The sequence below is a fragment of the Lithobates pipiens genome, unplaced genomic scaffold, assembly GCF_037356315.1.
Source record: "Lithobates pipiens isolate NorthernLeopardFrog02 unplaced genomic scaffold, aLitPip1_a1.2 Scaffold_16, whole genome shotgun sequence".
Classification (NCBI taxonomy): domain Eukaryota; kingdom Metazoa; phylum Chordata; class Amphibia; order Anura; family Ranidae; genus Lithobates; species Lithobates pipiens.
Genome location: NW_027507748.1, coordinates 202,871,187 through 202,896,777, shown reverse-complemented (window position 1 = coordinate 202,896,777; position 25,591 = coordinate 202,871,187). Strand labels below are relative to the sequence as shown.

At 36.1% G+C, this 25,591-nt stretch overlaps 26 non-coding genes and 2 pseudogenes across 26 annotated transcripts; all 28 read right to left on the bottom strand.

The window, feature by feature from the left end:
- Positions 1–630: 630 nt before the first annotated feature.
- Positions 631–845, bottom strand: LOC143984730 (small nucleolar RNA U3). Its single transcript, XR_013275087.1, has one exon. It is a non-coding gene; the product is annotated as a small nucleolar RNA U3 (small nucleolar RNA).
- A 690-nt stretch (positions 846–1,535) lies between these two features.
- Positions 1,536–1,738, bottom strand: LOC143985226 (small nucleolar RNA U3; annotated as a pseudogene).
- A 690-nt stretch (positions 1,739–2,428) lies between these two features.
- On the bottom strand, positions 2,429–2,643 carry LOC143985076 (small nucleolar RNA U3). The gene has a single exon (XR_013275385.1). It is a non-coding gene; the product is annotated as a small nucleolar RNA U3 (small nucleolar RNA).
- A 690-nt stretch (positions 2,644–3,333) lies between these two features.
- Positions 3,334–3,548, bottom strand: LOC143984728 (small nucleolar RNA U3). The gene has a single exon (XR_013275086.1). It is a non-coding gene; the product is annotated as a small nucleolar RNA U3 (small nucleolar RNA).
- A 690-nt stretch (positions 3,549–4,238) lies between these two features.
- Positions 4,239–4,453, bottom strand: LOC143984947 (small nucleolar RNA U3). The gene has a single exon (XR_013275276.1). It is a non-coding gene; the product is annotated as a small nucleolar RNA U3 (small nucleolar RNA).
- Positions 4,454–5,143: 690 nt separating this feature from the next.
- LOC143984727 (small nucleolar RNA U3) lies at positions 5,144–5,358 on the bottom strand. Its single transcript, XR_013275085.1, has one exon. It is a non-coding gene; the product is annotated as a small nucleolar RNA U3 (small nucleolar RNA).
- Positions 5,359–6,049: 691 nt separating this feature from the next.
- Positions 6,050–6,252, bottom strand: LOC143985225 (small nucleolar RNA U3; annotated as a pseudogene).
- Positions 6,253–6,942: 690 nt separating this feature from the next.
- LOC143985074 (small nucleolar RNA U3) lies at positions 6,943–7,157 on the bottom strand. The gene has a single exon (XR_013275384.1). It is a non-coding gene; the product is annotated as a small nucleolar RNA U3 (small nucleolar RNA).
- Positions 7,158–7,847: 690 nt separating this feature from the next.
- On the bottom strand, positions 7,848–8,062 carry LOC143984726 (small nucleolar RNA U3). The gene has a single exon (XR_013275084.1). It is a non-coding gene; the product is annotated as a small nucleolar RNA U3 (small nucleolar RNA).
- A 690-nt stretch (positions 8,063–8,752) lies between these two features.
- LOC143985231 (small nucleolar RNA U3) lies at positions 8,753–8,967 on the bottom strand. The gene has a single exon (XR_013275517.1). It is a non-coding gene; the product is annotated as a small nucleolar RNA U3 (small nucleolar RNA).
- A 692-nt stretch (positions 8,968–9,659) lies between these two features.
- LOC143985073 (small nucleolar RNA U3) lies at positions 9,660–9,875 on the bottom strand. The gene has a single exon (XR_013275383.1). It is a non-coding gene; the product is annotated as a small nucleolar RNA U3 (small nucleolar RNA).
- A 686-nt stretch (positions 9,876–10,561) lies between these two features.
- Positions 10,562–10,776, bottom strand: LOC143984725 (small nucleolar RNA U3). The gene has a single exon (XR_013275083.1). It is a non-coding gene; the product is annotated as a small nucleolar RNA U3 (small nucleolar RNA).
- A 692-nt stretch (positions 10,777–11,468) lies between these two features.
- Positions 11,469–11,684, bottom strand: LOC143984988 (small nucleolar RNA U3). Its single transcript, XR_013275311.1, has one exon. It is a non-coding gene; the product is annotated as a small nucleolar RNA U3 (small nucleolar RNA).
- A 686-nt stretch (positions 11,685–12,370) lies between these two features.
- Positions 12,371–12,585, bottom strand: LOC143984549 (small nucleolar RNA U3). Its single transcript, XR_013274931.1, has one exon. It is a non-coding gene; the product is annotated as a small nucleolar RNA U3 (small nucleolar RNA).
- Positions 12,586–13,277: 692 nt separating this feature from the next.
- LOC143984524 (small nucleolar RNA U3) lies at positions 13,278–13,489 on the bottom strand. The gene has a single exon (XR_013274909.1). It is a non-coding gene; the product is annotated as a small nucleolar RNA U3 (small nucleolar RNA).
- A 695-nt stretch (positions 13,490–14,184) lies between these two features.
- On the bottom strand, positions 14,185–14,399 carry LOC143984931 (small nucleolar RNA U3). The gene has a single exon (XR_013275262.1). It is a non-coding gene; the product is annotated as a small nucleolar RNA U3 (small nucleolar RNA).
- A 691-nt stretch (positions 14,400–15,090) lies between these two features.
- Positions 15,091–15,306, bottom strand: LOC143985201 (small nucleolar RNA U3). Its single transcript, XR_013275494.1, has one exon. It is a non-coding gene; the product is annotated as a small nucleolar RNA U3 (small nucleolar RNA).
- Positions 15,307–15,998: 692 nt separating this feature from the next.
- Positions 15,999–16,210, bottom strand: LOC143984523 (small nucleolar RNA U3). The gene has a single exon (XR_013274908.1). It is a non-coding gene; the product is annotated as a small nucleolar RNA U3 (small nucleolar RNA).
- A 695-nt stretch (positions 16,211–16,905) lies between these two features.
- On the bottom strand, positions 16,906–17,120 carry LOC143984919 (small nucleolar RNA U3). Its single transcript, XR_013275252.1, has one exon. It is a non-coding gene; the product is annotated as a small nucleolar RNA U3 (small nucleolar RNA).
- A 692-nt stretch (positions 17,121–17,812) lies between these two features.
- LOC143985103 (small nucleolar RNA U3) lies at positions 17,813–18,028 on the bottom strand. Its single transcript, XR_013275409.1, has one exon. It is a non-coding gene; the product is annotated as a small nucleolar RNA U3 (small nucleolar RNA).
- Positions 18,029–18,719: 691 nt separating this feature from the next.
- On the bottom strand, positions 18,720–18,935 carry LOC143985255 (small nucleolar RNA U3). Its single transcript, XR_013275537.1, has one exon. It is a non-coding gene; the product is annotated as a small nucleolar RNA U3 (small nucleolar RNA).
- Positions 18,936–19,626: 691 nt separating this feature from the next.
- On the bottom strand, positions 19,627–19,841 carry LOC143984791 (small nucleolar RNA U3). Its single transcript, XR_013275141.1, has one exon. It is a non-coding gene; the product is annotated as a small nucleolar RNA U3 (small nucleolar RNA).
- A 696-nt stretch (positions 19,842–20,537) lies between these two features.
- LOC143984724 (small nucleolar RNA U3) lies at positions 20,538–20,752 on the bottom strand. Its single transcript, XR_013275082.1, has one exon. It is a non-coding gene; the product is annotated as a small nucleolar RNA U3 (small nucleolar RNA).
- A 692-nt stretch (positions 20,753–21,444) lies between these two features.
- Positions 21,445–21,659, bottom strand: LOC143984543 (small nucleolar RNA U3). The gene has a single exon (XR_013274926.1). It is a non-coding gene; the product is annotated as a small nucleolar RNA U3 (small nucleolar RNA).
- A 692-nt stretch (positions 21,660–22,351) lies between these two features.
- On the bottom strand, positions 22,352–22,567 carry LOC143985102 (small nucleolar RNA U3). The gene has a single exon (XR_013275408.1). It is a non-coding gene; the product is annotated as a small nucleolar RNA U3 (small nucleolar RNA).
- A 691-nt stretch (positions 22,568–23,258) lies between these two features.
- Positions 23,259–23,474, bottom strand: LOC143985254 (small nucleolar RNA U3). The gene has a single exon (XR_013275536.1). It is a non-coding gene; the product is annotated as a small nucleolar RNA U3 (small nucleolar RNA).
- Positions 23,475–24,165: 691 nt separating this feature from the next.
- On the bottom strand, positions 24,166–24,380 carry LOC143984789 (small nucleolar RNA U3). Its single transcript, XR_013275140.1, has one exon. It is a non-coding gene; the product is annotated as a small nucleolar RNA U3 (small nucleolar RNA).
- Positions 24,381–25,075: 695 nt separating this feature from the next.
- Positions 25,076–25,290, bottom strand: LOC143984723 (small nucleolar RNA U3). Its single transcript, XR_013275081.1, has one exon. It is a non-coding gene; the product is annotated as a small nucleolar RNA U3 (small nucleolar RNA).
- Between the last annotated feature and the right edge of the window lie 301 nt (positions 25,291–25,591).

The following is a 25,591-nucleotide window of genomic DNA, read 5'->3' as shown; positions in this document are numbered from 1 at the left end:
ACATGTTTGTCAAAATCCAATGTAAACTACTTGTAGAAATCAAGTAGTAATAATTAATATGCCTGTTTACCAATGTCCTATTCTAAAGAAAAATAATTTTGCAATTCTTTTCTCTCAAATTGTAACATTTCTTGATGCCTTATATTGGCTATCTTGATTCTTTTGGATGTCGTTTTGGTAAGCCGAGCAAAGTTTTAACAGCACCTCACAGTCTTGTTCAGCGCAGTAACAGGAGAAACTAAAACACAGATGGAGTATTTTTGTTTCCACCACTTTAAAAACAGAATGGTCTGGCATGTTTCTTTTGCTTCCGAAAGAATGGTTTGTCAGTGATGACAGTATTTTCTTTATCTTTTTAACATATAAAGCACCATAATTTTTCCTTGGGTTCCGTGAGCGTTGTTTCAGTTTTGCAATTCCTCCAAGCGCAGAAGCCAAAGGAAAAACATTGGCAGCTACTGCGTGTCACACTGCAAATAATCTTCCCACATAGAAGTATAATGTCATTTTTTTCCTTTCCATCTGACAAATACAAAAAAAAAAAAAAGCATAGTTTTCAAAATAGACAAAAACACAAACTTGCAAACTCAGCTGTTTTTAAAACAAAAATAGACATTTAGCATTCAAACAACCACTCTGAATGAGTTCCCGCCAGCCATCTTCCCATCAGGAAAGATGACCAAGTCATCAAATGGTGGCAGCATCTGCAGAGAGCAGCACTGCCAACAGCAGTCCTAATGAGACAAGAACCCTAAAATTCATCATCGTGGAAGGTGAGTATGGACACTTTCGAGCACATTTCTCCCTTTGCATTCTACAGAAATGATCCCTGAAAATATAGTCCTACCTTGACAAATCAAAGATTTCAGCAACATTTTAATCACTATTCCTTCAACAAATTGTGAACATGTTTGTCAAAATCCAATGTAAACTACTTGTAGAAATCAAGTAGCAATAATTAATATGCCTGTTTGCCATTGTCCTATTCTAAAGAAAAATAATTTTGCAATTCTTTTCTCTCAAATTGTAACATTTCTTGATGCCTTATATTGGCTATCTTGATTCTTTTGGATGTCCTTTTGGTAAGCCGAGCAAAGTTTTAACAGCACCTCACAGTCTTGTTCAGCGCAGTAACAGGAGAAACTAAAACACAGATGGAGTATTTTTGTTTCCACCACTTTAAAAACAGAATGGTCTGGCATGTTTCTTTTGCTTCCGAAAGAATGGTTTGTCAGTGATGACAGTATTTTCTTTATCTTTTTAACATATAAAGCACCATAATTTTTCCTTGGGTTCCGTGAGCGTTGTTTCAGTTTTGCAATTCCTCCAAGCGCAGAAGCCAAAGGAAAAACATTGGCAGCTACTGCGTGTCACACTGCAAATAATCTTCCCACATAGAAGTATAATGTCATTTTTTTCCTTTCCATCTGACAAATACAAAAAAAAAAAAAAGCATCGTTTTCAAAATAGACAAAAACACAAACTTGCAAACTCAGCTGTTTTTAAAACAAAAATAGACATTTAGCATTCAAACAACCACTCTGAATGAGTTCCCGCCAGCCATCTTCCCATCAGGAAAGATGACCAAGTCATCAAATGGTGGCAGCATCTGCAGAGAGCAGCACTCCTAATGAGACAAGAACCCTAAAATTCATCATCGTGGAAGGTGAGTATGGACACTTTCGAGCACATTTCTCCCTTTGCATTCTACAGAAATGATCCCTGAAAATATAGTCCTACCTTGACAAATCAAAGATTTCAGCAACATTTTAATCACTATTCCTTCAACAAATTGTGAACATGTTTGTCAAAATCCAATGTAAACTACTTGTAGAAATCAAGTAGTAATAATTAATATGCCTGTTTGCCAATGTCCTATTCTAAAGAAAAATAATTTTGCAATTCTTTTCTCTCAAATTGTAACATTTCTTGATGCCTTATATTGGCTATCTTGATTCTTTTGGATGTCCTTTTGGTAAGCCGAGCAAAGTTTTAACAGCACCTCACAGTCTTGTTCAGCGCAGTAACAGGAGAAACTAAAACACAGATGGAGTATTTTTGTTTCCACCACTTTAAAAACAGAATGGTCTGGCATGTTTCTTTTGCTTCCGAAAGAATGGTTTGTCAGTGATGACAGTATTTTCTTTATCTTTTTAACATATAAAGCACCATAATTTTTCCTTGGGTTCCGTGAGCGTTGTTTCAGTTTTGCAATTCCTCCAAGCGCAGAAGCCAAAGGAAAAACATTGGCAGCTACTGCGTGTCACACTGCAAATAATCTTCCCACATAGAAGTATAATGTCATTTTTTTCCTTTCCATCTGACAAATACAAAAAAAAAAAAAAGCATAGTTTTCAAAATAGACAAAAACACAAACTTGCAAACTCAGCTGTTTTTAAAACAAAAATAAACATTTAGCATTCAAACAACCATTCTGAATGAGTTCCCGCCAGCCATCTTCCCATCAGGAAAGATGACAAAGTCATCAAATGGTGGCAGCATCTGCAGAGGGCAGCACTGCCAACAGCAGTCCTAATGAGACAAGAACCCTAAAATTCATCATCGTGGAAGGTGAGTATGGACACTTTCGAGCACATTTCTCCCTTTGCATTCTACAGAAATGATCCCTGAAAATATAGTCCTACCTTGACAAATCAAAGATTTCAGCAACATTTTAATCACTATTCCTTCAACAAATTGTGAACATGTTTGTCAAAATCCAATGTAAACTACTTGTAGAAATCAAGTAGTAATAATTAATATGCCTGTTTACCAATGTCCTATTCTAAAGAAAAATAATTTTGCAATTCTTTTCTCTCAAATTGTAACATTTCTTGATGCCTTATATTGGCTATCTTGATTCTTTTGGATGTCCTTTTGGTAAGCCGAGCAAAGTTTTAACAGCACCTCACAGTCTTGTTCAGCGCAGTAACAGGAGAAACTAAAACACAGATGGAGTATTTTTGTTTCCACCACTTTAAAAACAGAATGGTCTGGCATGTTTCTTTTGCTTCCGAAAGAATGGTTTGTCAGTGATGACAGTATTTTCTTTATCTTTTTAACATATAAAGCACCATAATTTTTCCTTGGGTTCCGTGAGCGTTGTTTCAGTTTTGCAATTCCTCCAAGCGCAGAAGCCAAAGGAAAAACATTGGCAGCTACTGCGTGTCACACTGCAAATAATCTTCCCACATAGAAGTATAATGTCATTTTTTTCCTTTCCATCTGACAAATACAAAAAAAAAAAAAAGCATAGTTTTCAAAATAGACAAAAACACAAACTTGCAAACTCAGCTGTTTTTAAAACAAAAATAGACATTTAGCATTCAAACAACCACTCTGAATGAGTTCCCGCCAGCCATCTTCCCATCAGGAAAGATGACCAAGTCATCAAATGGTGGCAGCATCTGCAGAGAGCAGCACTGCCAACAGCAGTCCTAATGAGACAAGAACCCTAAAATTCATCATCGTGGAAGGTGAGTATGGACACTTTCGAGCACATTTCTCCCTTTGCATTCTACAGAAATGATCCCTGAAAATATAGTCCTACCTTGACAAATCAAAGATTTCAGCAACATTTTAATCACTATTCCTTCAACAAATTGTGAACATGTTTGTCAAAATCCAATGTAAACTACTTGTAGAAATCAAGTAGTAATAATTAATATGCCTGTTTACCAATGTCCTATTCTAAAGAAAAATAATTTTGCAATTCTTTTCTCTCAAATTGTAACATTTCTTGATGCCTTATATTGGCTATCTTGATTCTTTTGGATGTCCTTTTGGTAAGCCGAGCAAAGTTTTAACAGCACCTCACAGTCTTGTTCAGCGCAGTAACAGGAGAAACTAAAACACAGATGGAGTATTTTTGTTTCCACCACTTTAAAAACAGAATGGTCTGGCATGTTTCTTTTGCTTCCGAAAGAATGGTTTGTCAGTGATGACAGTATTTTCTTTATCTTTTTAACATATAAAGCACCATAATTTTTCCTTGGGTTCCGTGAGCGTTGTTTCAGTTTTGCAATTCCTCCAAGCGCAGAAGCCAAAGGAAAAACATTGGCAGCTACTGCGTGTCACACTGCAAATAATCTTCCCACATAGAAGTATAATGTCATTTTTTTCCTTTCCATCTGACAAATACAAAAAAAAAAAAAAGCATAGTTTTCAAAATAGACAAAAACACAAACTTGCAAACTCAGCTGTTTTTAAAACAAAAATAGACATTTAGCATTCAAACAACCACTCTGAATGAGTTCCCGCCAGCCACCTTCCCATCAGGAAAGATGACCAAGTCATCAAATGGTGGCAGCATCTGCAGAGGGCAGCACTGCCAACAGCAGTCCTAATGAGACAAGAACCCTAAAATTCATCATCGTGGAAGGTGAGTATGGACACTTTCGAGCACATTTCTCCCTTTGCATTCTACAGAAATGATCCCTGAAAATATAGTCCTACCTTGACAAATCAAAGATTTCAGCAACATTTTAATCACTATTCCTTCAACAAATTGTGAACATGTTTGTCAAAATCCAATGTAAACTACTTGTAGAAATCAAGTAGTAATAATTAATATGCCTGTTTACCAATGTCCTATTCTAAAGAAAAATAATTTTGCAATTCTTTTCTCTCAAATTGTAACATTTCTTGATGCCTTATATTGGCTATCTTGATTCTTTTGGATGTCCTTTTGGTAAGCCGAGCAAAGTTTTAACAGCACCTCACAGTCTTGTTCAGCGCAGTAACAGGAGAAACTAAAACACAGATGGAGTATTTTTGTTTCCACCACTTTAAAAACAGAATGGTCTGGCATGTTTCTTTTGCTTCCGAAAGAATGGTTTGTCAGTGATGACAGTATTTTCTTTATCTTTTTAACATATAAAGCACCATAATTTTTCCTTGGGTTCCGTGAGCGTTGTTTCAGTTTTGCAATTCCTCCAAGCGCAGAAGCCAAAGGAAAAACATTGGCAGCTACTGCGTGTCACACTGCAAATAATCTTCCCACATAGAAGTATAATGTCATTTTTTTCCTTTCCATCTGACAAATACAAAAAAAAAAAAAAGCATAGTTTTCAAAATAGACAAAAACACAAACTTGCAAACTCAGCTGTTTTTAAAACAAAAATAGACATTTAGCATTCAAACAACCACTCTGAATGAGTTCCCGCCAGCCATCTTCCCATCAGGAAAGATGACCAAGTCATCAAATGGTGGCAGCATCTGCAGAGAGCAGCACTGCCAACAGCAGTCCTAATGAGACAAGAACCCTAAAATTCATCATCGTGGAAGGTGAGTATGGACACTTTCGAGCACATTTCTCCCTTTGCATTCTACAGAAATGATCCCTGAAAATATAGTCCTACCTTGACAAATCAAAGATTTCAGCAACATTTTAATCACTATTCCTTCAACAAATTGTGAACATGTTTGTCAAAATCCAATGTAAACTACTTGTAGAAATCAAGTAGCAATAATTAATATGCCTGTTTGCCATTGTCCTATTCTAAAGAAAAATAATTTTGCAATTCTTTTCTCTCAAATTGTAACATTTCTTGATGCCTTATATTGGCTATCTTGATTCTTTTGGATGTCCTTTTGGTAAGCCGAGCAAAGTTTTAACAGCACCTCACAGTCTTGTTCAGCGCAGTAACAGGAGAAACTAAAACACAGATGGAGTATTTTTGTTTCCACCACTTTAAAAACAGAATGGTCTGGCATGTTTCTTTTGCTTCCGAAAGAATGGTTTGTCAGTGATGACAGTATTTTCTTTATCTTTTTAACATATAAAGCACCATAATTTTTCCTTGGGTTCCGTGAGCGTTGTTTCAGTTTTGCAATTCCTCCAAGCGCAGAAGCCAAAGGAAAAACATTGGCAGCTACTGCGTGTCACACTGCAAATAATCTTCCCACATAGAAGTATAATGTCATTTTTTTCCTTTCCATCTGACAAATACAAAAAAAAAAAAAAAGCATCGTTTTCAAAATAGACAAAAACACAAACTTGCAAACTCAGCTGTTTTTAAAACAAAAATAGACATTTAGCATTCAAACAACCACTCTGAATGAGTTCCCGCCAGCCATCTTCCCATCAGGAAAGATGACCAAGTCATCAAATGGTGGCAGCATCTGCAGAGAGCAGCACTCCTAATGAGACAAGAACCCTAAAATTCATCATCGTGGAAGGTGAGTATGGACACTTTCGAGCACATTTCTCCCTTTGCATTCTACAGAAATGATCCCTGAAAATATAGTCCTACCTTGACAAATCAAAGATTTCAGCAACATTTTAATCACTATTCCTTCAACAAATTGTGAACATGTTTGTCAAAATCCAATGTAAACTACTTGTAGAAATCAAGTAGTAATAATTAATATGCCTGTTTGCCAATGTCCTATTCTAAAGAAAAATAATTTTGCAATTCTTTTCTCTCAAATTGTAACATTTCTTGATGCCTTATATTGGCTATCTTGATTCTTTTGGATGTCCTTTTGGTAAGCCGAGCAAAGTTTTAACAGCACCTCACAGTCTTGTTCAGCGCAGTAACAGGAGAAACTAAAACACAGATGGAGTATTTTTGTTTCCACCACTTTAAAAACAGAATGGTCTGGCATGTTTCTTTTGCTTCCGAAAGAATGGTTTGTCAGTGATGACAGTATTTTCTTTATCTTTTTAACATATAAAGCACCATAATTTTTCCTTGGGTTCCGTGAGCGTTGTTTCAGTTTTGCAATTCCTCCAAGCGCAGAAGCCAAAGGAAAAACATTGGCAGCTACTGCGTGTCACACTGCAAATAATCTTCCCACATAGAAGTATAATGTCATTTTTTTCCTTTCCATCTGACAAATACAAAAAAAAAAAAAAGCATAGTTTTCAAAATAGACAAAAACACAAACTTGCAAACTCAGCTGTTTTTAAAACAAAAATAAACATTTAGCATTCAAACAACCATTCTGAATGAGTTCCCGCCAGCCATCTTCCCATCAGGAAAGATGACAAAGTCATCAAATGGTGGCAGCATCTGCAGAGGGCAGCACTGCCAACAGCAGTCCTAATGAGACAAGAACCCTAAAATTCATCATCGTGGAAGGTGAGTATGGACACTTTCGAGCACATTTCTCCCTTTGCATTCTACAGAAATGATCCCTGAAAATATAGTCCTACCTTGACAAATCAAAGATTTCAGCAACATTTTAATCACTATTCCTTCAACAAATTGTGAACATGTTTGTCAAAATCCAATGTAAACTACTTGTAGAAATCAAGTAGTAATAATTAATATGCCTGTTTACCAATGTCCTATTCTAAAGAAAAATAATTTTGCAATTCTTTTCTCTCAAATTGTAACATTTCTTGATGCCTTATATTGGCTATCTTGATTCTTTTGGATGTCCTTTTGGTAAGCCGAGCAAAGTTTTAACAGCACCTCACAGTCTTGTTCAGCGCAGTAACAGGAGAAACTAAAACACAGATGGAGTATTTTTGTTTCCACCACTTTAAAAACAGAATGGTCTGGCATGTTTCTTTTGCTTCCGAAAGAATGGTTTGTCAGTGATGACAGTATTTTCTTTATCTTTTTAACATATAAAGCACCATAATTTTTCCTTGGGTTCCGTGAGCGTTGTTTCAGTTTTGCAATTCCTCCAAGCGCAGAAGCCAAAGGAAAAACATTGGCAGCTACTGCGTGTCACACTGCAAATAATCTTCCCACATAGAAGTATAATGTCATTTTTTTCCTTTCCATCTGACAAATACAAAAAAAAAAAAAAGCATAGTTTTCAAAATAGACAAAAACACAAACTTGCAAACTCAGCTGTTTTTAAAACAAAAATAGACATTTAGCATTCAAACAACCACTCTGAATGAGTTCCCGCCAGCCATCTTCCCATCAGGAAAGATGACCAAGTCATCAAATGGTGGCAGCATCTGCAGAGAGCAGCACTGCCAACAGCAGTCCTAATGAGACAAGAACCCTAAAATTCATCATCGTGGAAGGTGAGTATGGACACTTTCGAGCACATTTCTCCCTTTGCATTCTACAGAAATGATCCCTGAAAATATAGTCCTACCTTGACAAATCAAAGATTTCAGCAACATTTTAATCACTATTCCTTCAACAAATTGTGAACATGTTTGTCAAAATCCAATGTAAACTACTTGTAGAAATCAAGTAGTAATAATTAATATGCCTGTTTACCAATGTCCTATTCTAAAGAAAAATAATTTTGCAATTCTTTTCTCTCAAATTGTAACATTTCTTGATGCCTTATATTGGCTATCTTGATTCTTTTGGATGTCCTTTTGGTAAGCCGAGCAAAGTTTTAACAGCACCTCACAGTCTTGTTCAGCGCAGTAACAGGAGAAACTAAAACACAGATGGAGTATTTTTGTTTCCACCACTTTAAAAACAGAATGGTCTGGCATGTTTCTTTTGCTTCCGAAAGAATGGTTTGTCAGTGATGACAGTATTTTCTTTATCTTTTTAACATATAAAGCACCATAATTTTTCCTTGGGTTCCGTGAGCGTTGTTTCAGTTTTGCAATTCCTCCAAGCGCAGAAGCCAAAGGAAAAACATTGGCAGCTACTGCGTGTCACACTGCAAATAATCTTCCCACATAGAAGTATAATGTCATTTTTTTCCTTTCCATCTGACAAATACAAAAAAAAAAAAAAGCATAGTTTTCAAAATAGACAAAAACACAAACTTGCAAACTCAGCTGTTTTTAAAACAAAAATAGACATTTAGCATTCAAACAACCACTCTGAATGAGGTCCCGCCAGCCATCTTCCCATCAGGAAAGATGACCAAGTCATTAAATGGTGGCAGCATCTGCAGAGAGAAGCACTGCCAACAGCAGTCCTAATGAGACAAGAACCCTAAAATTCATCATCGTGGAAGGTGAGTATGGACACTTTCGAGCACATTTCTCCCTTTGCATTCTACAGAAATGATCCCTGAAAATATAGTCCTACCTTGACAAATCAAAGATTTCAGCAACATTTTAATCACTATTCCTTCAACAAATTGTGAACATGTTTGTCAAAATCCAATGTAAACTACTTGTAGAAATCAAGTAGTAATAATTAATATGCCTGTTTGCCAATGTCCTATTCTAAAGAAAAATAATTTTGCAATTCTTTTCTCTCAAATTGTAACATTTCTTGATGCCTTATATTGGCTATCTTGATTCTTTTGGATGTCCTTTTGGTAAGCCGAGCAAAGTTTTAACAGCACCTCACAGTCTTGTTCAGCGCAGTAACAGGAGAAACTAAAACACAGATGGAGTATTTTTGTTTCCACCACTTTAAAAACAGAATGGTCTGGCATGTTTCTTTTGCTTCCGAAAGAATGGTTTGTCAGTGATGACAGTATTTTCTTTATCTTTTTAACATATAAAGCACCATAATTTTTCCTTGGGTTCCGTGAGCGTTGTTTCAGTTTTGCAATTCCTCCAAGCGCAGAAGCCAAAGGAAAAACATTGGCAGCTACTGCGTGTCACACTGCAAATAATCTTCCCACATAGAAGTATAATGTCATTTTTTTCCTTTCCATCTGACAAATACAAAAAAAAAAAAAGAAGCATAGTTTTCAAAATAGACAAAAACACAAACTTGCAAACTCAGCTGTTTTTAAAACAAAAATAGACATTTAGCATTCAAACAACCACTCTGAATGAGTTCCCGCCAGCCATCTTCCCATCAGGAAAGATGACCAAGTCATCAAATGGTGGCAGCATCTGCAGAGAGCAGCACTGCCAACAGCAGTCCTAATGAGACAAGAACCCCAAAAATTCATCATCGTGGAAGGTGAGTATGGACACTTTCGAGCACATTTCTCTCTTAGCATTCTATAGAAACGATCCCTGAAAATATAGTCCTACCTTGACAAATCAAAGATTTCAGCAACATTTTAATCACTATTCCTTCAACAAATTGTGAACATGTTTGTCAAAATCCAATGTAAACTACTTGTAGAAATCAAGTAGTAATAATTAATATGCCTGTTTTCCAATGTCCTATTCTAAAGATAAATAATTTTGCAATTCTTTTCTCTCAAATTGTAACATTTCTTGATGCCTTATATTGGCTATCTTGATTCTTTTGGATGTCCTTTTGGTAAGCCGAGCAAAGTTTTAACAGCACCTCACAGTCTTGTTCAGCGCAGTAACAGGAGAAACTAAAACACAGATGGAGTATTTTTGTTTCCACCACTTTAAAAACAGAATGGTCTGGCATGTTTCTTTTGCTTCCGAAAGAATGGTTTGTCAGTGATGACAGTATTTTCTTTATCTTTTTAACATATAAAGCACCATAATTTTTCCTTGGGTTCCGTGAGCGTTGTTTCAGTTTTGCAATTCCTCCAAGCGCAGAAGCCAAAGGAAAAACATTGGCAGCTACTGCGTGTCACACTGCAAATAATCTTCCCACATAGAAGTATAATGTCATTTTTTTCCTTTCCATCTGACAAATACAAAAAAAAAAGCATAGTTTTCAAAATAGACAAAAACACAAACTTGCAAACTCAGCTGTTTTTAAAACAAAAATAGACATTTAGCATTCAAACAACCACTCTGAATGAGTTCCCGCCAGCCATCTTCCCATCAGGAAAGATGACCAAGTCATCAAATGGTGGCAGCATCTGCAGAGAGCAGCACTGCCAACAGCAGTCCTAATGAGACAAGAACCCTAAAATTCATCATCGTGGAAGGTGAGTATGGACACTTTCGAGCACATTTCTCCCTTTGCATTCTACAGAAATGATCCCTGAAAATATAGTCCTACCTTGACAAATCAAAGATTTCAGCAACATTTTAATCACTATTCCTTCAACAAATTGTGAACATGTTTGTCAAAATCCAATGTAAACTACTTGTAGAAATCAAGTAGTAATAATTAATATGCCTGTTTGCCAATGTCCTATTCTAAAGAAAAATAATTTTGCAATTCTTTTCTCTCAAATTGTAACATTTCTTGATGCCTTATATTGGCTATCTTGATTCTTTTGGATGTCCTTTTGGTAAGCCGAGCAAAGTTTTAACAGCACCTCACAGTCTTGTTCAGCGCAGTAACAGGAGAAACTAAAACACAGATGGAGTATTTTTGTTTCCACCACTTTAAAAACAGAATGGTCTGGCATGTTTCTTTTGCTTCCGAAAGAATGGTTTGTCAGTGATGACAGTATTTTCTTTATCTTTTTAACATATAAAGCACCATAATTTTTCCTTGGGTTCCGTGAGCGTTGTTTCAGTTTTGCAATTCCTCCAAGCGCAGAAGCCAAAGGAAAAACATTGGCAGCTACTGCGTGTCACACTGCAAATAATCTTCCCACATAGAAGTATAATGTCATTTTTTTCCTTTCCATCTGACAAATACAAAAAAAAAAAAAGAAGCATAGTTTTCAAAATAGACAAAAACACAAACTTGCAAACTCAGCTGTTTTTAAAACAAAAATAGACATTTAGCATTCAAACAACCACTCTGAATGAGTTCCCGCCAGCCATCTTCCCATCAGGAAAGATGACCAAGTCATCAAATGGTGGCAGCAACTGCAGAGAGCAGCACTGCCAACAGCAGTCCTAATGAGACAAGAACCCCAAAAATTCATCATCGTGGAAGGTGAGTATGGACACTTTCGAGCACATTTCTCTCTTAGCATTCTATAGAAACGATCCCTGAAAATATAGTCCTACCTTGACAAATCAAAGATTTCAGCAACATTTTAATCACTATTCCTTCAACAAATTGTGAACATGTTTGTCAAAATCCAATGTAAACTACTTGTAGAAATCAAGTAGTAATAATTAATATGCCTGTTTTCCAATGTCCTATTCTAAAGAAAAATAATTTTGCAATTCTTTTCTCTCAAATTGTAACATTTCTTGATGCCTTATATTGGCTATCTTGATTCTTTTGGATGTCCTTTTGGTAAGCCGAGCAAAGTTTTAACAGCACCTCACAGTCTTGTTCAGCGCAGTAACAGGAGAAACTAAAACACAGATGGAGTATTTTTGTTTCCACCACTTTAAAAACAGAATGGTCTGGCATGTTTCTTTTGCTTCCGAAAGAATGGTTTGTCAGTGATGACAGTATTTTCTTTATCTTTTTAACATATAAAGCACCATAATTTTTCCTTGGGTTCCGTGAGCGTTGTTTCAGTTTTGCAATTCCTCCAAGCGCAGAAGCCAAAGGAAAAACATTGGCAGCTACTGCGTGTCACACTGCAAATAATCTTCCCACATAGAAGTATAATGTCATTTTTTTCCTTTCCATCTGACAAATACAAAAAAAAAAGCATAGTTTTCAAAATAGACAAAAACACAAACTTGCAAACTCAGCTGTTTTTAAAACAAAAATAGACATTTAGCATTCAAACAACCACTCTGAATGAGTTCCCGCCAGCCATCTTCCCATCAGGAAAGATGACCAAGTCATCAAATGGTGGCAGCATCTGCAGAGAGCAGCACTGCCAACAGCAGTCCTAATGAGACAAGAACCCTAAAATTCATCATCGTGGAAGGTGAGTATGGACACTTTCGAGCACATTTCTCCCTTAGCATTCTACAGAAATGATCCCTGAAAATATAGTCCTACCTTGACAAATCAAAGATTTCAGCAACATTTTAATCACTATTCCTTCAACAAATTGTGAACATGTTTGTCAAAATCCAATGTAAACTACTTGTAGAAATCAAGTAGTAATAATTAATATGCCTGTTTGCCAATGTCCTATTCTAAAGAAAAATAATTTTGCAATTCTTTTCTCTCAAATTGTAACATTTCTTGATGCCTTATATTGGCTATCTTGATTCTTTTGGATGTCCTTTTGGTAAGCCGAGCAAAGTTTTAATAGCACCTCACAGTCTTGTTCAGCGCAGTAACAGGAGAAACTAAAACACAGATGGAGTATTTTTGTTTCCACCACTTTAAAAACAGAATGGTCTGGCATGTTTCTTTTGCTTCCGAAAGAATGGTTTGTCAGTGATGACAGTATTTTCTTTATCTTTTTAACATATAAAGCACCATAATTTTTCCTTGGGTTCCGTGAGCGTTGTTTCAGTTTTGCAATTCCTCCAAGGGCAGAAGCCAAAGGAAAAACATTGGCAGCTACTGCGTGTCACACTGCAAATAATCTTCCCACATAGAAGTATAATGTCATTTTTTTCCTTTCCATCTGACAAATACAAAAAAAAAAAAAAAAGCATAGTTTTAAAAATAGACAAAAACACAAACTTGCAAACTCAGCTGTTTTTAAAACAAAAATAGACATTTAGCATTCAAACAACCACTCTGAATGAGTTCCCGCCAGCCATCTTCCCATCAGGAAAGATGACCAAGTCATCAAATGGTGGCAGCATCTGCAGAGAGCAGCACTGCCAACAGCAGTCCTAATGAGACAAGAACCCTAAAATTCATCATCGTGGAAGGTGAGTATGGACACTTTCGAGCACATTTCTCCCTTTGCATTCTACAGAAATGATCCCTGAAATAATAGTCCTACCTTGACAAATCAACGATTTCAGCAACATATTAATCACTATTCCTTCAACAAATTGTGAACATGTTTGTCAAAATCCAATGTAAACTACTTGTAGAAATCAAGTAGTAATAATTAATATGCCTGTTTGCCAATGTCCTATTCTAAAGAAAAATAATTTTGCAATTCTTTTCTCTCAAATTGTAACATTTCTTGATGCCTTATATTGGCTATCTTGATTCTTTTGGATGTCGTTTTGGTAAGCCGAGCAAAGTTTTAACAGCACCTCACAGTCTTGTTCAGCGCAGTAACAGGAGAAACTAAAACACAGATGGAGTATTTTTGTTTCCACCACTTTAAAAACAGAATGGTCTGGCGTGTTTCTTTTGCTTCCAAAAGAATGGTTTGTCAGTGATGACAGTATTTTCTTTATCTTTTTAACATATAAAGCACCATAATTTTTCCTTGGGTTCCGTGAGCATTGCTTCAGTTTTGCAATTCCTCCAAGCGCAGAAGCCAAAGGAAAAACATTGGCAGCTACTGCGTGTCACACTGCAAATAATCTTCCCACATAGAAGTATAATGTCATTTTTTTCCTTTCCATCTGACAAATACAAAAAAAAAAAAAAAAACATAGTTTTCAAAATAGACAAAAACACAAACTTGCAAACTCAGCTGTTTTTAAAACAAAAATAGACATTTAGCATTCAAACAACCACTCTGAATGAGTTCCCGCCAGCCACCTTCCCATCAGGAAAGATGACCAAGTCATCAAATGGTGGCAGCATCTGCAGAGAGCAGCACTGCCAACAGCAGTCCTAATGAGACAAGAACCCTAAAATTCATCATCGTGGAAAGTGAGTATGGACACTTTCAAACACATTTCTCCCTTTGCATTCTACAGAAATGATCCCTGAAAATATAGTCCTACCTTGACAAATCAAAGATTTCAGCAACATTTTAATCACTATTCCTTCAACAAATTGTGAACATGTTTGTCAAAATCCAATGTAAACTACTTGTAGAAATCAAGTAGTAATAATTAATATGCCTGTTTGCCAATGTCCTATTCTAAAGAAAAATAATTTTGCAATTCTTTTCTCTCAAATTGTAACATTTCTTGATGCCTTATATTGGCTATCTTGATTCTTTTGGATGTCCTTTTGGTAAGCCGAGCAAAGTTTTAACAGCACCTCACAGTCTTGTTCAGCGCAGTAACAGGAGAAACTAAAACACAGATGGAGTATTTTTGTTTCCACCACTTTAAAAACAGAATGGTCTGGCATGTTTCTTTTGCTTCCGAAAGAATGGTTATTCAGTGATGACAGTATTTTCTTTATCTTTTTAACATATAAAGCACCATAATTTTTCCTTGGGTTCCGTGAGCGTTGTTTCAGTTTTGCAATTCCTCCAAGCGCAGAAGCCAAAGGAAAAACATTGGCAGCTACTGCGTGTCTCACTGCAAATAATCTTCCCACATAGAAGTATAATGTCATTTTTTTCCTTTCCATCTGACAAATACAAAAAAAAAAAAAAAGCATAGTTTTCAAAATAGACAAAAACACAAACTTGCAAACTCAGCTGTTTTTAAAACAAAAATAGACATTTAGCATTCAAACAACCACTCTGAATGAGTTCGCGCCAGCCATCTTCCCATCAGGAAAGATGACCAAGTCATCAAATAGTGGCAGCATCTGCAGAGAGCAGCACTGCCAACAGCAGTCCTAATGAGACAAGAACCCCAAAAATTCATCATCGTGGAAGGTGAGTATGGACACTTTCAAGCACATTTCTCTCTTTGCATTCTACAGAAACGATCCCTGAAAATATAGTCCTACCTTGACAAATCAAAGATTTCAGCAACATTTTAATCACTATTCCTTCAACAAATTGTGAACATGTTTGTCAAAATCCAATGTAAACTACTTGTAGAAATCAAGTAGTAATAATTAATATGCCTGTTTTCCAATGTCCTATTCTAAAGAAAAAAAATTTTGCAATTCTTTTCTCTCAAATTGTAACATTTCTTGATGCCTTATATTGGCTATCTTGATTCTTTTGGATGTCCTTTTGGTAAGCCGAGCAAAGTTTTAACAGCACCTCACAGTCTTGTTCAGCGCAGTAACAGGAGAAACTAAAACACAGATGGAGTATTTTTGTTTCCACCACTTTAAAAACAGAATGGTCTGGCATGTTTCTTTTGCTTCCGAAAGAATGGTTTGTCAGTGATGACAGTATTTTCTTTATCTTTTTAACATATAAAGCACCATAATTTTTCCTTGGGTTCCGTGAGCGTTGTTTCAGTTTTGCAATTCCTCCAAGGGCAGAAGCCAAAGGAAAAACATTGGCAGCTACTGCGTGTCACACTGCAAATAATCTTCCCACATAGAAGTATAATGTCATTTTTTTCCTTTCCATCTGACAAATACAAAAAAAAAAAAAAAAGCATAGTTTTAAAAATAGACAAAAACACAAACTTGCAAACTCAGCTGTTTTTAAAACAAAAATAGACATTTAGCATTCAAACAACCACTCTGAATGAGTTCCCGCCAGCCATCTTCCCATCAGGAAAGATGACCAAGTCATCAAATGGTGGCAGCATCTGCAGAGAGCAGCACTGCCAACAGCAGTCCTAATGAGACAAGAACCCTAAAATTCATCATCGTGGAAGGTGAGTATGGACACTTTCGAGCACATTTCTCCCTTTGCATTCTACAGAAATGATCCCTGAAATAATAGTCCTACCTTGACAAATCAACGATTTCAGCAACATTTTAATCACTATTCCTTCAACAAATTGTGAACATGTTTGTCAAAATCCAATGTAAACTACTTGTAGAAATCAAGTAGTAATAATTAATATGCCTGTTTGCCAATGTCCTATTCTAAAGAAAAATAATTTTGCAATTCTTTTCTCTCAAATTGTAACATTTCTTGATGCCTTATATTGGCTATCTTGATTCTTTTGGATGTCGTTTTGGTAAGCCGAGCAAAGTTTTAACAGCACCTCACAGTCTTGTTCAGCGCAGTAACAGGAGAAACTAAAACACAGATGGAGTATTTTTGTTTCCACCACTTTAAAAACAGAATGGTCTGGCGTGTTTCTTTTGCTTCCAAAAGAATGGTTTGTCAGTGATGACAGTATTTTCTTTATCTTTTTAACATATAAAGCACCATAATTTTTCCTTGGGTTCCGTGAGCATTGCTTCAGTTTTGCAATTCCTCCAAGCGCAGAAGCCAAAGGAAAAACATTGGCAGCTACTGCGTGTCACACTGCAAATAATCTTCCCACATAGAAGTATAATGTCATTTTTTTCCTTTCCATCTGACAAATACAAAAAAAAAAAAAAAAACATAGTTTTCAAAATAGACAAAAACACAAACTTGCAAACTCAGCTGTTTTTAAAACAAAAATAGACATTTAGCATTCAAACAACCACTCTGAATGAGTTCCCGCCAGCCACCTTCCCATCAGGAAAGATGACCAAGTCATCAAATGGTGGCAGCATCTGCAGAGAGCAGCACTGCCAACAGCAGTCCTAATGAGACAAGAACCCTAAAATTCATCATCGTGGAAAGTGAGTATGGACACTTTCAAGCACATTTCTCCCTTTGCATTCTACAGAAATGATCCCTGAAAATATAGTCCTACCTTGACAAATCAAAGATTTCAGCAACATTTTAATCACTATTCCTTCAACAAATTGTGAACATGTTTGTCAAAATCCAATGTAAACTACTTGTAGAAATCAAGTAGTAATAATTAATATGCCTGTTTGCCAATGTCCTATTCTAAAGAAAAATAATTTTGCAATTCTTTTCTCTCAAATTGTAACATTTCTTGATGCCTTATATTGGCTATCTTGATTCTTTTGGATGTCCTTTTGGTAAGCCGAGCAAAGTTTTAACAGCACCTCACAGTCTTGTTCAGCGCAGTAACAGGAGAAACTAAAACACAGATGGAGTATTTTTGTTTCCACCACTTTAAAAACAGAATGGTCTGGCATGTTTCTTTTGCTTCCGAAAGAATGGTTTGTCAGTGATGACAGTATTTTCCTTATCTTTTTAACATATAAAGCACCATAATTTTTCCTTGGGTTCCGTGAGCGTTGTTTCAGTTTTGCAATTCCTCCAAGCGCAGAAGCCAAAGGAAAAACATTGGCAGCTACTGCCTGTCACACTGCAAATAATCTTCCCACATAGAAGTATAATGTCATTTTTTTCCTTTCCATCTGACAAATACAAAAAAAAAAAAAAAAGCATAGTTTTCAAAATAGACAAAAACACAAACTTGCAAACTCAGCTGTTTTTAAAACAAAAATAGACATTTAGCATTCAAACAACCACTCTGAATGAGTTCCCCGCCAGCCATCTTCCCATCAGGAAAGATGACCAAGTCATCAAATGGTGGCAGCATCTGCAGAGAGCAGCACTGCCAACAGCAGTCCTAATGAGACAAGAACCCTAAAATTCATCATCGTGGAAGGTGAGTATGGACACTTCCGAGCACATTTCTCCCTTTGCATTCTACAGAAATGATCCCTGAAAATATAGTCCTACCTTGACAAATCAACGATTTCAGCAACATTTTAATCACTATTCCTTCAACAAATTGTGAACATGTTTGTCAAAATCCAATGTAAACTACTTGTAGAAATCAAGTAGTAATAATTAATATGCCTGTTTGCCAATGTCCTATTCTAAAGAAAAATAATTTTTCAATTCTTTTCTCTCAAATTGTAACATTTCTTGATGCCTTATATTGGCTATCTTGATTCTTTTGGATGTCCTTTTGGTAAGCCGAGCAAAGTTTTAACAGCACCTCACAGTCTTGTTCAGTGCAGTAACAGGAGAAACTAAAACACAGATGGAGTATTTTTGTTTCCACCACTTTAAAAACAGAATGGTCTGGCATGTTTCTTTTGCTTCCGAAAGAATGGTTATTCAGTGATGACAGTATTTTCTTTATCTTTTTAACATATAAAGCACCATAATTTTTCCTTGGGTTCCGTGAGCGTTGTTTCAGTTTTGCAATTCCTCCAAGCGCAGAAGCCAAAGGAAAAACATTGGCAGCTACTGCGTGTCTCACTGCAAATAATCTTCCCACATAGAAGTATAATGTCATTTTTTTCCTTTCCATCTGACAAATACAAAAAAAAAAAAAAAGCATAGTTTTCAAAATAGACAAAAACACAAACTTGCAAACTCAGCTGTTTTTAAAACAAAAATAGACATTTAGCATTCAAACAACCACTCTGAATGAGTTCGCGCCAGCCATCTTCCCATCAGGAAAGATGACCAAGTCATCAAATAGTGGCAGCATCTGCAGAGAGCAGCACTGCCAACAGCAGTCCTAATGAGACAAGAACCCCAAAAATTCATCATCGTGGAAGGTGAGTATGGACACTTTCAAGCACATTTCTCTCTTTGCATTCTACAGAAACAATCCCTGAAAATATAGTCCTACCTTGACAAATCAAAGATTTCAGCAACATTTTAATCACTATTCCTTCAACAAATTGTGAACATGTTTGTCAAAATCCAATGTAAACTACTTGTAGAAATCAAGTAGTAATAATTAATATGCCTGTTTTCCAATGTCCTATTCTAAAGAAAAAAAATTTTGCAATTCTTTTCTCTCAAATTGTAACATTTCTTGATGCCTTATATTGGCTATCTTGATTCTTTTGGATGTCCTTTTGGTAAGCCGAGCAAAGTTTTAACAGCACCTCACAGTCTTGTTCAGCGCAGTAACAGGAGAAACTAAAACACAGATGGAGTATTTTTGTTTCCACCACTTTAAAAACAGAATGGTCTGGCATGTTTCTTTTGCTTCCGAAAGAATGGTTTGTCAGTGATGACAGTATTTTCTTTATCTTTTTAACATATAAAGCACCATAATTTTTCCTTGGGTTCCGTGAGCGTTGTTTCAGTTTTGCAATTCCTCCAAGCGCAGAAGCCAAAGGAAAAACATTGGCAGCTACTGCGTGTCACACTGCAAATCATCCTCCCACATAGAAGTATAATGTCATTTTTTTCCTTTCCATCTGACAAATACAAATAAAAAAAAAAAGCATAGTTTTCAAAATAGACAAAAACACAAACTTGCAAACTCAGCTGTTTTTAAAACAAAAATAGACATTTAGCATTCAAACAACCACTCTGAATGAGTTCCCGCCAGCCATCTTCCCATCAGGAAAGATGACCAAGTCATCAAATGGTGGCAGCATCTGCAGAGAGCAGCACTGCCAACAGCAGTCCTAATGAGACAAGAACCCTAAAATTCATCATCGTGGAAGGTGAGCATGGACACTTTCGAGCACATTTCTCCCTTTGCATTCTACAGAAATGATCCCTGAAAATATAGTCCTACCTTGACAAATCAAAGATTTCAGCAACATTTTAATCACTATTCCTTCAACAAATTGTGAACATGTTTGTCAAAATCCAATGTAAACTACTTGTAGAAATCAAGTAGTAATAATTAATATGCCTGTTTGCCAATGTCCTATTCTAAAGAAAAATAATTTTGCAATTCTTTTCTCTCAAATTGTAACATTTCTTGATGCCTTATATTGGCTATCTTGATTCTTTTGGATGTCCTTTTGGTAAGCCGAGCAAAGTTTTAACAGCACCTCACAGTCTTGTTCAGCGCAGTAACAGGAGAAACTAAAACACAGATGGAGTATTTTTGTTTCCACCACTTTAAAAACAGAATGGTCTGGCATGTTTCTTTTGCTTCCGAAAGAATGGTTTGTCAGTGATGACAGTATTTTCTTTATCTTTTTAACATATAAAGCACCATAATTTTTCCTTGGGTTCCGTGAGCGTTGTTTCAGTTTTGCAATTCCTCCAAGCGCAGAAGCCAAAGGAAAAACATTGGCAGCTACTGCCTGTCACACTGCAAATAATCTTCCCACATAGAAGTATAATGTCATTTTTTTCCTTTCCATCTGACAAATAAAAAAAAAAAAAAAAAAAAAAGCATAGTTTTCAAAATAGACAAAAACACAAACTTACAAACTCAGCTGTTTTTAAAACAAAAATAGACATTTAGCATTCAAACAACCACTCTGAATGAGTTCCCGCCAGCCATCTTCCCATCAGGAAAGATGACCAAGTCATCAAATGGTGGCAGCATCTGCAGAGAGCAGCACTGCCAACAGCAGTCCTAATGAGACAAGAACCCTAAAATTCATCATCGTGGAAGGTGAGTATGGACACTTTCGAGCACATTTCTCCCTTTGCATTCTACAGAAATGATCCCTGAAAATATAGTCCTACCTTGACGAATCAAAGATTTCAGCAACATTTTAATCACTATTCCTTCAACAAATTGTGAACATGTTTGTCAAAATCCAATGTAAACTACTTGTAGAAATCAAGTAGTAATAATTAATATGCCTGTTTGCCAATGTCCTATTCTAAAGAAAAATAATTTTGCAATTCTTTTCTCTCAAATTGTAACATTTCTTGATGCCTTATATTGGCTATCTTGATTCTTTTGGATGTCGTTTTGGTAAGCCGAGCAAAGTTTTAACAGCACCTCACAGTCTTGTTCAGCGCAGTAACAGGAGAAACTAAAACACAGATGGAGTATTTTTGTTTCCACCACTTTAAAAACAGAATGGTCTGGCATGTTTCTTTTGCTTCCGAAAGAATGGTTTGTCAGTGATGACAGTATTTTCTTTATCTTTTTAACATATAAAGCACCATAATTTTTCCTTGGGTTCCGTGAGCGTTGTTTCAGTTTTGCAATTCCTCCAAGGGCAGAAGCCAAAGGAAAAACATTGGCAGCTACTGCGTGTCACACTGCAAATAATCTTCCCACATAGAAGTATAATGTCATTTTTTTCCTTTCCATCTGACAAATACAAAAAAAAAAAAAAAAGCATAGTTTTCAAAATAGACAAAAACACAAACTTGCAAACTCAGCTGTTTTTAAAACAAAAATAGACATTTAGCATTCAAACAACCACTCTGAATGAGTTCCCGCCAGCCACCTTCCCATCAGGAAAGATGACCAAGTCATCAAATGGTGGCAGCATCTGCAGAGAGCAGCACTGCCAACAGCAGTCCTAATGAGACAAGAACCCTAAAATTCATCATCGTGGAAAGTGAGTATGGACACTTTCAAGCACATTTCTCACTTTGCATTCTACAGAAATGATCCCTGAAAATATAGTCCTACCTTGACAAATCAAAGATTTCAGCAACATTTTAATCACTATTCCTTCAACAAATTGTGAACATGTTTGTCAAAATCCAATGTAAACTACTTGTAGAAATCAAGTAGTAATAATTAATATGCCTGTTTGCCAATGTCCTATTCTAAAGAAAAATAATTTTGCAATTCTTTTCTCTCAAATTGTAACATTTCTTGATGCCTTATATTGGCTATCTTGATTCTTTTGGATGTCCTTTTGGTAAGCCGAGCAAAGTTTTAACAGCACCTCACAGTCTTGTTCAGCGCAGTAACAGGAGAAACTAAAACACAGATGGAGTATTTTTGTTTCCACCACTTTAAAAACAGAATGGTCTGGCATGTTTCTTTTGCTTCCGAAAGAATGGTTTGTCAGTGATGACAGTATTTTCCTTATCTTTTTAACATATAAAGCACCATAATTTTTCCTTGGGTTCCGTGAGCGTTGTTTCAGTTTTGCAATTCCTCCAAGCGCAGAAGCCAAAGGAAAAACATTGGCAGCTACTGCCTGTCACACTGCAAATAATCTTCCCACATAGAAGTATAATGTCATTTTTTTCCTTTCCATCTGACAAATACAAAAAAAAAAAAAAAAGCATAGTTTTCAAAATAGACAAAAACACAAACTTGCAAACTCAGCTGTTTTTAAAACAAAAATAGACATTTAGCATTCAAACAACCACTCTGAATGAGTTCCCCGCCAGCCATCTTCCCATCAGGAAAGATGACCAAGTCATCAAATGGTGGCAGCATCTGCAGAGAGCAGCACTGCCAACAGCAGTCCTAATGAGACAAGAACCCTAAAATTCATCATCGTGGAAGGTGAGTATGGACACTTCCGAGCACATTTCTCCCTTTGCATTCTACAGAAATGATCCCTGAAAATATAGTCCTACCTTGACAAATCAACGATTTCAGCAACATTTTAATCACTATTCCTTCAACAAATTGTGAACATGTTTGTCAAAATCCAATGTAAACTACTTGTAGAAATCAAGTAGTAATAATTAATATGCCTGTTTGCCAATGTCCTATTCTAAAGAAAAATAATTTTTCAATTCTTTTCTCTCAAATTGTAACATTTCTTGATGCCTTATATTGGCTATCTTGATTCTTTTGGATGTCCTTTTGGTAAGCCGAGCAAAGTTTTAACAGCACCTCACAGTCTTGTTCAGTGCAGTAACAGGAGAAACTAAAACACAGATGGAGTATTTTTGTTTCCACCACTTTAAAAACAGAATGGTCTGGCATGTTTCTTTTGCTTCCGAAAGAATGGTTATTCAGTGATGACAGTATTTTCTTTATCTTTTTAACATATAAAGCACCATAATTTTTCCTTGGGTTCCGTGAGCGTTGTTTCAGTTTTGCAATTCCTCCAAGCGCAGAAGCCAAAGGAAAAACATTGGCAGCTACTGCGTGTCTCACTGCAAATAATCTTCCCACATAGAAGTATAATGTCATTTTTTTCCTTTCCATCTGACAAATACAAAAAAAAAAAAAAAGCATAGTTTTCAAAATAGACAAAAACACAAACTTGCAAACTCAGCTGTTTTTAAAACAAAAATAGACATTTAGCATTCAAACAACCACTCTGAATGAGTTCGCGCCAGCCATCTTCCCATCAGGAAAGATGACCAAGTCATCAAATAGTGGCAGCATCTGCAGAGAGCAGCACTGCCAACAGCAGTCCTAATGAGACAAGAACCCCAAAAATTCATCATCGTGGAAGGTGAGTATGGACACTTTCAAGCACATTTCTCTCTTTGCATTCTACAGAAACAATCCCTGAAAATATAGTCCTACCTTGACAAATCAAAGATTTCAGCAACATTTTAATCACTATTCCTTCAACAAATTGTGAACATGTTTGTCAAAATCCAATGTAAACTACTTGTAGAAATCAAGTAGTAATAATTAATATGCCTGTTTTCCAATGTCCTATTCTAAAGAAAAAAATTTTTGCAATTCTTTTCTCTCAAATTGTAACATTTCTTGATGCCTTATATTGGCTATCTTGATTCTTTTGGATGTCCTTTTGGTAAGCCGAGCAAAGTTTTAACAGCACCTCACAGTCTTGTTCAGCGCAGTAACAGGAGAAACTAAAACACAGATGGAGTATTTTTGTTTCCACCACTTTAAAAACAGAATGGTCTGGCATGTTTCTTTTGCTTCCGAAAGAATGGTTTGTCAGTGATGACAGTATTTTCTTTATCTTTTTAACATATAAAGCACCATAATTTTTCCTTGGGTTCCGTGAGCGTTGTTTCAGTTTTGCAATTCCTCCAAGCGCAGAAGCCAAAGGAAAAACATTGGCAGCTACTGCGTGTCACACTGCAAATCATCCTCCCACATAGAAGTATAATGTCATTTTTTTCCTTTCCATCTGACAAATACAAATAAAAAAAAAAAGCATAGTTTTCAAAATAGACAAAAACACAAACTTGCAAACTCAGCTGTTTTTAAAACAAAAATAGACATTTAGCATTCAAACAACCACTCTGAATGAGTTCCCGCCAGCCATCTTCCCATCAGGAAAGATGACCAAGTCATCAAATGGTGGCAGCATCTGCAGAGAGCAGCACTGCCAACAGCAGTCCTAATGAGACAAGAACCCTAAAATTCATCATCGTGGAAGGTGAGCATGGACACTTTCGAGCACATTTCTCCCTTTGCATTCTACAGAAATGATCCCTGAAAATATAGTCCTACCTTGACAAATCAAAGATTTCAGCAACATTTTAATCACTATTCCTTCAACAAATTGTGAACATGTTTGTCAAAATCCAATGTAAACTACTTGTAGAAATCAAGTAGTAATAATTAATATGCCTGTTTGCCAATGTCCTATTCTAAAGAAAAATAATTTTGCAATTCTTTTCTCTCAAATTGTAACATTTCTTGATGCCTTATATTGGCTATCTTGATTCTTTTGGATGTCCTTTTGGTAAGCCGAGCAAAGTTTTAACAGCACCTCACAGTCTTGTTCAGCGCAGTAACAGGAGAAACTAAAACACAGATGGAGTATTTTTGTTTCCACCACTTTAAAAACAGAATGGTCTGGCATGTTTCTTTTGCTTCCGAAAGAATGGTTTGTCAGTGATGACAGTATTTTCTTTATCTTTTTAACATATAAAGCACCATAATTTTTCCTTGGGTTCCGTGAGCGTTGTTTCAGTTTTGCAATTCCTCCAAGCGCAGAAGCCAAAGGAAAAACATTGGCAGCTACTGCCTGTCACACTGCAAATAATCTTCCCACATAGAAGTATAATGTCATTTTTTTCCTTTCCATCTGACAAATAAAAAAAAAAAAAAAAAAAAAGCATAGTTTTCAAAATAGACAAAAACACAAACTTACAAACTCAGCTGTTTTTAAAACAAAAATAGACATTTAGCATTCAAACAACCACTCTGAATGAGTTCCCGCCAGCCATCTTCCCATCAGGAAAGATGACCAAGTCATCAAATGGTGGCAGCATCTGCAGAGAGCAGCACTGCCAACAGCAGTCCTAATGAGACAAGAACCCTAAAATTCATCATCGTGGAAGGTGAGTATGGACACTTTCGAGCACATTTCTCCCTTTGCATTCTACAGAAATGATCCCTGAAAATATAGTCCTACCTTGACGAATCAAAGATTTCAGCAACATTTTAATCACTATTCCTTCAACAAATTGTGAACATGTTTGTCAAAATCCAATGTAAACTACTTGTAGAAATCAAGTAGTAATAATTAATATGCCTGTTTGCCAATGTCCTATTCTAAAGAAAAATAATTTTGCAATTCTTTTCTCTCAAATTGTAACATTTCTTGATGCCTTATATTGGCTATCTTGATTCTTTTGGATGTCCTTTTGGTAAGCCGAGCAAAGTTTTAACAGCACCTCACAGTCTTGTTCAGCGCAGTAACAGGAGAAACTA